This window comes from Octopus sinensis, linkage group LG15 (assembly GCF_006345805.1).
Source record: "Octopus sinensis linkage group LG15, ASM634580v1, whole genome shotgun sequence".
NCBI classification, from domain to species: domain Eukaryota; kingdom Metazoa; phylum Mollusca; class Cephalopoda; order Octopoda; family Octopodidae; genus Octopus; species Octopus sinensis.
In genome coordinates, this window is record NC_043011.1 from 53,799,978 (window position 1) to 53,812,477 (window position 12,500).

The 12,500-nt window shown below is 38.5% G+C and overlaps 1 long non-coding RNA gene across 1 annotated transcript in view; it reads right to left on the reverse strand.

Moving 5' to 3' along the window:
* Positions 1–3,445, reverse strand: part of LOC118766433 — an 11,779-nt gene extending 8,334 nt beyond the window's left edge. Inside the window, exons 1-2 of the long non-coding RNA XR_005002366.1 lie at positions 3,299–3,445; positions 202–211 (exon numbers count right to left, since the gene is read on the reverse strand). This is a non-coding gene — a long non-coding RNA (uncharacterized LOC118766433). The remainder of the gene's footprint in view (positions 1–201; positions 212–3,298) is intronic.
* Positions 3,446–12,500: the final 9,055 nt, after the last annotated feature.

Genomic DNA, 12,500 nt, shown 5'->3' on the forward strand with positions numbered 1-12,500 from the left:
CACTACGAATTGCTTGAACGGAACCAAACGGTCAATGTGGAACTCTATGTTCAACAGATGGAACGACTCAACACGGCTATTCAAGAGAAAAGACCTAATCGGCAGCATGGAGTTCTTCTGCTGCACGACAACGCCCGCCCTCATATCGCCAATATGACTAAGGAAGCCATTCAAATGCATGGCTGGGAAGTGCTGCCACACCTGCCATACTCTCCTGATTTGGCACCAACGGATTTCCACCTCTTTTGATCTCTTTCAAATGCTATGCGTGAAGTCTTGTTCAATATTAATGGTTGGATCAATTTTTCGAGTCGAAATCGGGTGATTTCTACCAACGAGGTATTGAAAATCATGTTTAATGCTGGAGAGAAGTTGTAAACAACAAGGGTGAATACATTATTGATTAATTAGTTGTTATTTTTTTATCAAACCTTTTAAAAATTTAAAGCTGGTGTAGAACTCAATATATGTATGTTTCAGAATAAGGCATTAGTCAAGAATAGAGCAGTAATACGAAAAGAGATTAGAAACTAATTAACAATTATCTTATGAACTCCATTAGCTTATTGCTGTTTCCGCTATATGATGCAGTGAACTCATAGTTGAGTGCTTGAGTATCAAGCACTCATATATAGCTTTATAACTTCATCAGAGCTTTGAATATATGCATATATATATTATATATATATATATATATATATATATATATATATATATATATATATATGTGTGTATATATATATATATTTAAGTACATACATAGATACATTCATCTATATGATATATAAAAAACTTCTAAGAATTTATAAATTGTGTTTAATATCATATGCCCAAAGAGAATGGTTTGATCAAACATACGATTTTTATTAAATTATTTAACCCACCATTTCTTTCAAAATTTTAACCTTGTGATTCTATTAACTCTGATGAGAGAAATATAGAGTATTGCTATGGTTGGAGTTAGCTTGCCCATACCAACCTATATCTTTTCGAAATGGCTGTAGGACTTTATACATAGACTTTATATATGTTCCAGACTCCTTATCAATCATTTTACATCCGTTTTATCATCCTCTTCATTTGGACTTTGCAAGTACATTTATGGACTTACACTTTTTGTATATTTATATTCCTGAATTTTTGTGTGTTTATAAATTTTTATATGTGTATGAATTTGTATATTTATAAATTTTCATGCATATGTATGTATTTATAAATTCTTATAAGTTTTTTATATATCATATAGATGAATGTATCTGTGTATGTACTTTGTATACCATGGAGAATTTCGTTAATATGGATTCAATGAATATATACATCGGCCTCGAATTTGTTTTCTCCTCTCCTTAAATTTATATTCCTGAAGCTCAACCAGAGTCCTATTTGGCAGAGATGTGTATAAAGTGGATACCTATATCACTTAATTCTTCTGGCATCCATGCAAGTGGAGCACTAATAGCACCATCCGGGTGTGATCGTTGCCAGAACAGCTGACTGGCTTCTGTACTGGTTGCATGTAAAAAGTACCATTCAAGCGTGATCATTACCAGCGTCACCTTACTGGCACTTGTGCCAGTGGAATGTGCAAAAAACATTCAAGCGAGGTCATTGCCAGTGCCGCTGGACTGGCTCCTGTGCAGGTGTCACATAAAAAACACCATTTGAGCGTGGCCATTGCCAGTACCACCTGACTGGCCCTCGTGCTGGTGGCACGTAAAAGCACCCACTACACTCTCGGAGTGGTTGGCATTAGAAAGGGCATCCAGCTATAGAAACTCTGTCAGATCAGATTGGAGCCTGGTGCAGCCATCTGGTTCGCCATTCCTCAGTCAAATCGTCCAACCCATGCTAGCGTGAAAAGCGGACGTTAAACAATGATGACGATGATGATGATGATGATATATATACATATACATACATACACATAGTGTGTTTTTTGTCATTGTGTGCATTCCCCACCACAGCTTGACAACCAGTGCGAGTTTCTTTACATTTTCATAACTAAGCAAGCAGTTCAGTAGAACGATACGGATAGAATAAATGCCAGACTTCAAAAGTAAGAACTGGGGTCAATTTGTTTAACTAAACCTTTCAAGGTAGTGCTCTAGCATGGCCACAGTTCAAATGACTGAAGTGAGCCAAAGGGTCAAAGATGAAAAGATAATCTACCACCCATTCGTTCTTATCATAGTTCTTTCATCACATAATTAGAAAGGGTGTAAATGCAAGGTGTGTGCAGAGTACCCTTTCATATTGCTCACTCAGTATCCAATATATATGTGTGTGCTGGTATCTGGAGGCTATTTGTTATCACAGCTGCTATGTCTGTAAGAATCTTTCTTTAACCCTCTGGCATTCAGATTAATTTTTCAAAGGTAATGTTTACTTATTCATATTGTTTTCAATTAATTATACATTATCTCATAGCTTTGAGTTTTCCATAATGTCATCATCATCATCATCATCATCATCATCATCGTTTAATGTCCGCTTTCCATGCTAGCATGGGTTGGACGATTTGATTGAGGTCTGGCGAACCAGATGACTGCACCAGACTCCAATCTGATCTGGCAGAGTTTCTACAGCTGGATGCCCTTCCTAACGCCAACCACTCCCTGAGTGTAGTGGGTGCTTTTACGTGCCACCGGCATGAGGGCCAGTCAGGCTGTACTGGCAACGGTCACGCTCAAATGGTGCTTTTTATGTGCCACCTGCACAGTAGCCAGTCCAGTGGCACTGGCAATGACCTCGTTTGAATGTTTTTACATGTGCCAAGTGCTAGTAAAGCGATGCAGGTAATGATCATGCTTGTTGCTCTGGTCCCGATCTCATTCGTATGGTTCTCTTGGTGCTCCACTAGTATGGATGCCAGTCATCGAATTTGATTTCGATTTCAATTTCACTTGCCTCAACAAGTCTTCGCAAGTAGAGTTTAGTGTCCAAGGAAGGAAAGGCACGCATAAGTGGACTGGTTACATCCCTGGCATAGGCCACAAGGTTATGGTCCCACTTGCACTTGCTGAGTCTTCTCAAGCACAGCATATTTCCAGAGGTCCCGGTCACTAGTCAAGGTCCTGGTCACTAGTCAAGGTCCTGGTCACTAGTCAATGTGATTGTTTATTTTTAGAATGACATTGTAGGGTAAGTGTGGGAGGTCAAATCTGGCTGGTTTGTATATAAAACAGGTAGAATATTTGGGCTGGATATAGCAGGCTTAACCCTTTAGCATTTAATCTGGTCATATCTGGCCAAAATAATCTGTTTTATCTTCAAACTGGCCAGATCTGGCCTCTCACACTTAACCTACAATGTCATTCTAAAAATAAATAATGACATCACTGAAATCTCAAAGTTACAAAGTAAGGCTTAACTAATTCATATCAATGTGACTAAATAAGCATTACATTTGACAGAGCAATCTAAATGCTAAAGGGTTAAACTGAAATAAAGCTAATCCTCACTTTACCTACCATGGTTTGGATGAGTATTCCAGTTCAACAATACCCTAGAAATTTAGAACAAGTGATTTGACAGGACAGGAGCTTCTCCATTGTCAAACCCTACAAGAAATCTCTGTGAGAGGAGGCCAGTTAATTCTCTCGTCATCGATTGTCTACAAATATCTCAACTACATTAAAAATATCCTAGATGCAGCTGCTGCTGCTACGGATGATGATGATGATGATGATATGTATGACTGTTCCTCTCCCTCCATGTTTGACAGCCAGTGTTGGTTTGTTTATATCCCTGTAACTTAATGGTATAGCAAAAGAGACCTCTAGGGTAAGTGCCAAACTTAAAATAAGTACTGGGGTGACTTGTTTGGCTAAAACCCTTCAAGGTGGTGCCACAGCTTGGCTGCAGTCCAATGACTGAAGCAAATAAAAATTAGATGATAATGATGATGATGATGATGATGATGATGATCCTACCAATAAAGAATATGGAATAATGTTTTTTGACCTTTCTCACAATGATATCTTCTGAATGTTTGGTGTCTACCCATTCAAGTTAGATCCCCAAACTTTTGTTATTTTTTAGACATTTTATTTCTTCTTCACACAGTCTACACACAGAAAAAGGGCAGCAAAAATTCCAAGCCACGCTCCCACCCACAGGAAAATTGGCAAAGAATAAAACAACATGTTTGAAAAGCAAAAAACAAACAAAAAGGAAAAGCAATTTCATTCCATAGTAAAGTATTAGTAATGAACAACACACACACACACACACACACACACACACACACACACACACACACACACACACACACACACACACACACAAAAGGAAACAATATTTCAACAGCTGAAAATGACAGTTTGATTACATTGGGTGAGAATGCTGTCAGCAGCAACAACAACAACAACATTGATACATATATAAATTCTTTACCCAATAGAAACAGTTCTGTTAATTTTCTTGCATTGTAAATAACAGAATATTTGAATATGAACTTTCATCTGGAGAAAGAGTTGATATGGGATAGATGCATTATGAAGAAAAGTACCTCTCTACCTGATGACTACATACAACAAAGGAAAAAAATGTCTATCTCTGTCTCCTTAGATACAGAACAATTACAAGAAGCCCTATTAGTTGTGTGGAGAAGAATCATCTTGGGTGAGGGAGAACCTGCAGAACTGTCTATATCGATTTTGAACTTGAAAACACACTACTAAAACAGGTAGGGGTGGTGAGACACATACTTGACCATATTGGCAATGATATTGTCGCCTATGTCTTTGTCACATTTGTTTGTATTATAGCATGGGAGAATGGCCAGTAGCAGAGATGATAATGGCTGTCAGGTGCTAAGGAGGTGTCAAAGTAGACATACAAATCCCAATGGTCCTCAGAAACTATTGGGGTTGTGCTCCGTTGTAGATGCAGAACTGAAAGACATGAGACTTATAGGGGATATATAAGTGGTTGAGTGACCATCATTGATGAGACCAAGGAAGGTTGAAATCATGAGATCTGGTGTTCTTGGTGGTGGAGATGGTGGGGATTTATCTCCCCACTAGTGATGTAAGCAAGAGTGCTTATATGCACCAAAACCCAATATGAGAGTTTCTCTCAGGGTATCTACCACAGTATAGTTTGTTCTAACAGAACATTCGTGTTTAAGTGGGGGATAAATATTGATTTCTGATTTTGGTACAAGGCCAGAAATTTGGGGGAGGTGTAAGTCAATTACATCAATCCCAGTGCTTGACTGGTTCTTATTTTATTGACCCCGAAAGAATGAAAGGCAAAGTCAACCTCAGTGGAATTTGAACTTAGAACATGAAGATGGATGAAATACCTCACTTTCTTTACTACCCACAAGGGGCTAAACACAAAGGGAACAAACAAGGACAGACAAACGGATTAAGTCGATTATATCGACCCCAGTGCGTAACTGGTGCTTATTTAATTGACCCCCGAAAGGATGAAAGGCAAAGTCGACCTCGGCGGAATTTGAACTCAGAACGTAATGGCAGACGAAATACGGCTAAGCATTTCGCCCGGCGTGCTTAACGTTTCTGCCAGCTCGCCGCCTTAGATGGATGAAATACCATTAAGTATTTTACCCAGCATGCTAATGGTTCTGTTAGCTCGCCACAAGGTGGCGAGCTAACAGAACTTATCCCCACAAGCTCGCCACCCTGTGGGGATAAATATTACCTCATAAGAGTTATAGTTCAGGATAAAAAGCTTAGTTGTTATACTTGTAGAAATAAGGGTCATTTTGAAGGGATTTCTCTTGAAGAACTGGGAAAGATAAAAAGAAAACAAAGCTGTCAGAGAGCATCAGATGCAGCAAAAGAAGTAGCTGACCTCAGTCTCCAGTCACAGCTCTGGAAATGATGGAGAAAAGCACTTTGTCCCTTCAGTACCCGAAGCTGATCCTGGCCTTGCGTCAAAATTTTGAAACAATCATCGTTGTCATCATCATCATATCATCAGCATCTTCGTTGTCATCATTGTCATCGTCATTGACACTGTCATTGTTGTTGTTGTTGTTGTTGTCATCATAATCATCATTTATTGGCCAAAGTTTTAGAGCTGTGGATGAAATACCTTACATTATGAGTTCAAATCCTGTCAAGTTAAATTTTACCTTACATTTTTTTTTCCAAGGTCAAGTTCTACTCAAGTGCTGGAGATTGATGGTTGATGGTGTTGATTGTTCTTGTGTCTAAATCAAAGACAATTAAAGCAGCAAGCTAGAAAAAAACGAAAGCAACACAAAGATTAAAAAAAAAACTTGCCCCATTTGTTCTGTCTCTTTACAGTCTGAGTTCAAACCCCACTGAGTTAAATATGAGCATCACCATCAAACAGGGGAGGTTGTTTACTCTTTACTCTTTTACTCTTTTACTTGTTTTAGTCATTTGACTGTGGCCATGCTGGAGCACGGCCTTTAGTCAAGCAAATCAACTCCGGGACTTATTCTTTGTAAGCCCAGTACTTATTCTATCAGTCTCTTTTGCCGAACCGCTAAGTGACGGGGATGTAAACACACCAGCATCGGTTGTCAAGCAATGCTAGGGGGACAAAGACAGACACACAAACATATACACACACATATATATATATATACATATATACGACAGGCTTCTTTCAGTTTCCGTCTACCAAATCCACTCACAAGACATTGGTCGGCCCGGGGTTATAGTAGAAGACACTTGCCCAAGATACCACACAGTGGGACTGAACCCGGAACCATGTGGCTGGTTAGCAAGCTACTTACCACACAGCCACTCCTGCGCCTATTTGTTTCAGTCTTCCGTCGAAAACATGTTTAGATATGGGAAAATATTACCTTGCTCGGAAACAAGTGAGGGTTAGCAATAGGAAGGGTGGCTGACCGTAGAAAATCTGCATCAGCAAATTGCATCAGACCTATGCAAACATGGACAAGTGGATGTTAAATGATAATGATGATGATGATGATGATGATGATGATGATGATGATGATGAGGAGGAGGAGGAGGAGGAGGAGGATAAAGGGTGTTTTATAAAATAAATCTAGCTAGATATTAATCTTGTCATTCTGGGTACAGTCCCATTGCATGGTACCTTGGGCAAGTGTCTTCTACTATAACCTCAGGCTGACCAAAACCTGTAAGTGGATTTGGTAGATGGAAACTAAAAAGAAGCCCATTGTATATACATTTATATATATATATATATGTATCTATTTACATATATATATTCATGTATATGTGTGTGTTAGTCTGTGTTTGTCCCCACCACCACTTGACAACCGGTGTTGGTGTGTTTACATCCCTGTAACTTAGTGGTTCAGCAAAAAAAAAAGAGACCAATAGAATAAGTACTGAACTTAAAAGAAATAAAATAAGTCTTAGGGTCGATTCGTTTGACTAAAACTCTTCAAGGTAGTACCCCAGCATGGCCACAGACAAATACCTGAAACAAATTAAAGATAAGAGATATATACACGTGCTAAAAGTCTGGGTATATTAAATTCTATTTAGTGGCAGTCTATGGGTGTAGAAACAGAATGCATTCACCATATTTATACAGCATATTCAGACATGGCTTTTATAAAGTATTTCACAGACAAGAAAATATTTTGAATGCAGTGTAGCCATGGAAACAGAAAAAAGATTGGGTATAAGATGGAAAAATTTGCCAGCAGATGGCTACAGAACTCAGAACCCACATCCCTCAGATACCAGCTGAGTACTCTACCATTAAGCAAGTACTCAGCAGGTATGTGAGGGGCATAAGGGTATAAAATACCCAACCTTTCTGCTGTTTTCACAGCTTTACAACATCTGAAATTTACTTTCTTTGTCTGTAAAATACAAAACACATTCAATGCTTTCAAAGTTTGTTTACAAAAACTGTTTTATAAAATAATTATAATATGGTGATTGGAAGGAAATCCCCATAGCTTTAGAAAGGGTATCCCCTTGATGGTAAGAAGGGGATTCCCATAGGGATTGAAAGGCAAGCCTTATGATGATAGAAAGAGAATCTGCATGCGATAGGAAAAGCATCCCTTTGGTGACAGAAAGAGTATCCTCATGGCAATAAGAAGGGCGTCTAGCTGTAAAGATCATGACAATGATGATGATGATGATGATGACAACAATGATAAGCGTGATGACAGTGATAATGATAATGATGATGATTATAGTGATGAAAAGCATAACAATGAAGACAATGATGACAATGGTGAGGATGATGGTGATGATGATGATACCTGGGATGACGGCAATGGTGATGGTGGTGTTGATTGCAATGATGATAACAATGAAGATGAGGATGATGGCAATGATGGTGATGGTGATAATGATGATGTGGTAATGATGATGATGATGATAAGGACGATGAGGATGATGACAACAACATTGAGGACGGCAACAATGATAATGATGATGATGATAGTGATGGCCTGCATAACAACAAAGGCAATAAAGACAACGATGCTGATGATGATGATGATGACGATGATGATGATGTTGACTATAATGATGATGACAACAACGACAGTGATGAGGATAAGTGATGACAATGAAAACAAGAATGATGTCAATGATAATTATGATGATGATTATGATGATAACATTCATGATATTGATGATAACAGCAACGATGATGATGATGATGATGATGATGATGACAATACTCTGAATATATATAATTGTGTTAGCGATCTGGGTTTATCTAACGCTATCCAGTGTTGTATTCAGGGTAGATAAACAGGGTAATTTGAATACTTTTATGCAGGCAGTGTAATTATATACACAAACAGGGGGTATTACGAAACAAATGCCATATATTTAAACGACTGTACGTCTTCCATAGTTAGATTATTTATGGTTTAGAAAATGAGATTCAGATCGAAATAATATTAAAAAAAAAAAAATGCATCGGAAGCGCAACAAGTCCGGATACATGCATTTAAATTGGTAATCGCGAAAGAAAGGAATCAAGCAGCACCTGGAGGGAGGTGTTTTCATCTCTGTGTGTTTTGCCATGTCATGGTGACACCTAGAAGCTAATCCATCATCGCTTTGTCACTATGGCACTTATCCAAATAATAACACCTTCACTTAGACCTTAATCCTCATATACTCATAAAGAAAGTGAGTTACTTTCAATATCTGAGTGTTTAGTATCAGTGGAACAATGAAATTTCCTCCCATTAAGCTATTTGTATTCTTTGTTTTAATGCAAATGTTAAGTGTTTCTTACATCTCACTTCAATTATCTAGATTGCTTTGCAGCTTTCAGAAATTGCATTCTGGGATTTGTTAGAATGACATTTCTATCTCATTCAAATAGGAGAGGTTATATCATTAGGCTTTTACTAAATCATTGTGTTATTCATGTTGCTGTTGTTGTTTTTGCTTTTGTTGTTGTTGTTGTTGTCGTTTCAATGTTGCATGCGGCTTGGGCTGACGTCGGCGGCGGCGGTGGTGGTGTTGATGATCAATGCTAGTGGCGAAGTTAGCGAAATGAGCTCTCGGTTCGGTTTTGACTTAACTCCAACTCTCTTAGCAGCTACGTAATTAATTAAGAGAAGAATTAATCCTGAACTAAATAATGAATAATAATACTGGTATACACACATCCAATTGTACACTCACTCTCTCACATACAGGAGCATGCATATATGTATGTATCTACACACACACGCATGCACATACATGCACATGCACACATATATATTCTGGTGATGTCATATATACATATATATATATAATTATATATATATATATACATATATATTTAAATATATAATAATAATAATAATAATAATAATAATAATAATATAATAATAATAATAATAATAACAATAATAATAATAAATGGCACTCTGTCAGTTATGATGACAAGGCTTCCAGTTGATCTGATCAATGGAACAGCCTGCTCCTGAAATTAACGTGCATGTGGCTGAGCACTCCACAAACACACATACCCTTAACATAGTTTTCAAGGAGATTCGGCATGGCACACAATGTGACAAAGCTGACCCTTTGAGATACAGGTACTACTCATTTTAGTCAACTTTCGATACATTTTATACATAAATATAAGAGAGCAGCATCGGAAACATTTTTTATGTGGCTAAAGCCCAGCGGATCTATTTTTAGTGCTAGAGTAGACCACATAGTGGTTGCTCTCTTATATTTATGTATAAAATGTATCGAAATCCGGGTTTTATATGCACTAAGCCACTCAGTGTTAAATGGATGTACTATTAAATTAGTATGCAACTTTCTCACCCTCATTAGTTGATTATATATAAATATATATAGTTAATCCAAACAAGAAAGCACAAAAAAACACAACAACGCGAGGACGTGGAACAAATAAAGTATTATTGGACACTCAGGAAAGAAGGGAAGAAGGAGGGTTTAACGTTTCGAGCGGAGCTCTTCGTCGGAAACATAGGAGAAGGAAAGATCCAGTGAAGGGAAGACAGAGGAAAAAAAATCGCCAACGGTACACACGAGGTCACATTTTGAATGGGATATATGTTGTTATGTTTCTTATGTTTTCCAGTTTCATCTCTTGAGCTGTGGCCATGCTGGGACATATATATATTTGTATATCACAGATGAGATCCAGAGATTTTGCGTATAGAAGACATTTAGTAGTGCTCAAAAGCTTCAAACTTAGAGTCCGATCAGTTGACAAGGTAAAGAAAGGCTATAAGTGAGATCAAGTTGAGCAGGTATAGAGGTACTTATGTGGGTTAAACAAATTAGATACATCAAACATATTAAATACATCAGTTTGGGTATGAAATATAAAATATGTACATATATTTCTTTACTACCCACAAGGGGCTAAACACAGAGGGGACAAACAAGGACAGACAAACGGATTAAGTTGATTATATCAACCCCAGTACGTAACTGGTACTTATTTAATCGACCCCGAAAGGATGAAAGGCAAAGTCGACCATGGCGGAATTTGAACTCAGAACGTAACGGCTACACATTTCGCCCGGCGTGCTAACATTTCTGCCAGCTTGCCGCCTTACATGTACATATATTGGGTCCCGTGCTGGTGACACATGAAAAGCACCATTCGAACATGATTGTTGCCAGTGTTGCCTTACTGGCACGCTGCTGCCACATGAAAAACAACATTTGAGCGTGGTCATTGCCAGTGCCGCCAGACTGGTTCCCATGCAGGTAGCACGTAAAAACTCCTTTTGAGCGTGGTTGTTGCCAGAACTGCCTGATTGGCCCTTGTGCCGATGGCACGTAAAAAGCACCCACTACACACTCGGTGTGGTTAGTGTTAGGAAGGGTATCCAGCTGAGGAAACTTTGCCAGAGCAGAATGAGCCTGGTGCATCCTCTGGTTCACCAGTCCTCAGTCAAACCATCCAACCCATGCCAGCATGGAAAGCAGATGTAAAACGATGATGATGATGATGATGATGATGATGATGATGATGATGATGATGATGATGATGATAATGCAAAACAAGAGAACACAAAAAGTGGAGTCTTTCATATGATGAATTTTTAACCACGTAAAAAGCACCCACTACACTCTCGGAGTGGTTGGCGTTAGGAAGGGCATCCAGCTGTAGAAACATTGCCAGATAAGACCGGAGCCTGGTGCAGCCTTCTGGCTTCCCAGATCCCCGATCGAACTGTCCAACCCATGCTAGCATGGAGAACGGACGTTAAACGATGATGATGATGATGATATATATAGATATTTATATTGATAGGTCCAACTTATGCAGAGTACAAATGACAGAGAAAATTAAAGGTGTGAAAGACAGGTGTTATAAGTCCGACAGCTGTTTCTGGGGCTCGGTGATTAATAATAATGTTGGTAGATTTAGTTTATCACAATATATGGCCGTATGGGAGGCGGCGAGCTGGCAGAATGGTTAGCACGCCGGACGAAATGCGTAGCCGTATTTCGTCTGTCGTTATGTTCTGAGTTCAAATTCCGCCGAGGTCAACTTTGCCTTTCATCCTTTCGGGGTCGATAAATAAAGTACCAGTTTCGCACTGGGGTTGATGTAATCGACTTAATCCGTTAGTCTGTCCTTGTTTGTCCCCTCTATGTTTAGCTCCTTGTGGGCAGTAAAGAAATATATATGGCCGTATGGATGCAATTAACATTATCAAAGTAGAGAGCTTACATTACAGAACTTAATGCTGAGAAGTTCAAAGATGGAACAGAGAAATTCAAAGACACCAACTGCAGTTGTCAAGCAGTGGTGGGGGACAGACATTAAATGATGATGAAGATAATGATGATGATGATTATGAAGATAATAAGGATATATATGAAGGTAATTCTTGCATTACAGATGCATTGGGTTCCTGAAGATCTTATTTCTTTACTGCTCACAAGGGGCTACACACAGAAGGGAAAAACAAGGACAGACAAACAGATTAAGTCGATTATATCGACCCCAGTGTGTAACTGGTACTAATTTAATCAACCCTGAAAGGATGAAAGGCAAAGTCAACCTTGGTGGAATTTGAACTCAGAATG